The sequence below is a fragment of the Lipotes vexillifer genome, unplaced genomic scaffold (assembly GCF_000442215.2).
Source record: "Lipotes vexillifer unplaced genomic scaffold, Lipotes_vexillifer_v1.1 scaffold921, whole genome shotgun sequence".
Taxonomy (NCBI): domain Eukaryota; kingdom Metazoa; phylum Chordata; class Mammalia; order Artiodactyla; family Lipotidae; genus Lipotes; species Lipotes vexillifer.
The window spans coordinates 1,908,107-1,910,354 of NW_006787800.1; positions in this window are offsets into that span (position 1 = coordinate 1,908,107).

Genomic DNA, 2,248 nt, shown 5'->3' on the forward strand with positions numbered 1-2,248 from the left:
GAAGAGCGGCCTCTTCTTACCTGGGCAGCAGCCACGTGATAAGAAAACAGCGCTGACCACGTGACAGTAGAAGCCGGACCACCCTAACCCCCAGAGCCAGCCAATCCTTGCCCTCACGTGGCCCAGTTTGTCCCGCCTCCCAGTGAGGGAGGGGCGAAGAGGGATCCAACCAATCAACAGCCGGATCTGCAGACGTGCACGGAAATGGGACACCCGTTTCCGTGTAAAGCGGAAACGGCCTATTGCGGGCTGAGGAGAGCCGCAGCGGCGTTCCACTGTCACGTGAGGGGGCCGGTCCCCTCAGGCGGCGGTACCTCAATGAGCTACGCGAAGAGACCAATCGCGGGACAGCCTCGCAGGCCACGTGATGAGAGACCTGGCGCAAGGAAAGAGGGTCTGGAGACCCCGCAGAGTCGATGCGTCAGGTTGTGGAGTGGGGAGTCATCCTTAAACCCCAGAATGTGCCTAGTAACACGGTTCCCGAGGCCTTAAGGAGTGGGAGGGTCTTAGGAGATTGAACCTCAGGAGGTGGAGAGAACGCCCCCGCCATTTTGGTTAGGAGTGACAGATGCCTGAATTGGGGATGCACAAGTATAACCTGAGGAACCAGCTGTCCCTGGGTAGGGGGGAGTGATTAGGAAGACACGGCATGGCAAGACCATGCCTAGGTGAGGAAAGATGCATTTTAAAAAAAGGACAGAGTGAGACCCTGTAAATGGGATAGAAGATGATTAAAATGGGACTGAGGGCGCTCAGCCCTCTTAACTGAAACCCCAAAGCTGGAGACAGACTGGTGAATCGGTATGGGGTGTGGGGGAAGGGCTGCAGGTTGGGGATATGGAGAGAACACCAGGAAGTAGTGATGGTCCTTTTGTCCCTTATCCCCTTGCTGTTTCACTCTCCGGGACAGGTCTACCTCTCACTCTTGGGTCTCCTTCCCTTAACCCATCCCCCTAGGAGCCAGGACCTGTCCTACATAAACTCCCTGGGGCCCAAGCACATCCTGTGACCCAAAAATGGAGACAGGGGCCAATGAGAGGAGAAATAGGTGGGAGGAGGCAGGGAGAAAAACGCTCTTGCGTCACCCCCTACCCAGTATTCCCCCTCCCTCCTAGTTCTGGGGTCTCTGGTCTGCTCTGTGGGTATGACTGGGCATTTCCCAGGCTGAGTTCTTTCATACTTGCCTCTCTGGGGCTGGGGTCTCCCTGAGATCTCTGTCTTTGGGTTTGGAGTTTGTCTCTGAGATCTCTGTGGGGTCTTTCAGTACTTGCATTGGCATCTTTCTCAGGACTGAGTTTCATTGTTTTTTGTTTAGGGGGTTTCTGGGTCCGCGATCACCCTCTCTCAGAGATCTTAGAAACTCTTCTTTATGAGTCTGGGGTCTCTTGAGTTCTGCATCTCCGGGCTAGCTGAGTGTCTCCTGGCCCCGCCCCCACTGCCCCCAGGGTCTGGAGTATCTGTCCCTCGAGTTGTCAGTCTCCGAGTCTGCAGTTTCTTTTCTCTGAGATCTAAGTCTGGGGTCTCATATCTCTCTCTGGATCTGAGTTCTCAAAGACCTAATTCTAGGTCTGGGTTCTTTCTGAATCTGGGTCTCATCTATTTCTTTGAGTCTAGTTCTTAGGTCTCAGTCCCTGAGATCACGTCTGAGTCTTGAGCCTAAGATATCTGTGGCTATGGAGAACCTTTTTGAGACAGGATGCTCAGGTTTTGACCTTTGACCCATCTCGCAGAGTGGGGGGCGGGGGAGTCTGGGGTCTTTTTTTCTGAGACTGGGGTCTCTTTTCCTCTAGACTTTGGGTTTGTGCCTCAGATTATCCCCCGCCCTCCCACCACCCCGGGTGGCAAGGTGTCTTTCTCTGTGGGTCTGGGGTCTCCCCATCTCAGGGTCTGGGGTCTGCATCTTTAGAACTGCTCCCTCTGTGGTGTGTTTTTGAGTCAGGGGTCTCTCCCTCTCTGGTTCTCACTGAGTAGGGGTGGGGGCTGCAGAGACTCTCTCCTCCTCCTCCTCCTCCTCCTGCTCTTTCCTCTCGCGCTCGCTCCCCCGCCCCCCTCTCTCTCTCTCTCTCTCTCCCTCTCCCTGCTGCCGCTGCTGCCGTTGGCTCCTGTTCTCCTCCTCCTCCTCCTCTCTGCTCCTCTCCGCTCCTCTCCGCTCCTCTCTCCTCCTCCTCCTCCACCTCCTCCTCCTTCTCCCCCTCTCTCTCCCCCTCTTTCTCTCCTCTCTTTCTCCCCCGGCCCCCCCCGCCCCCCC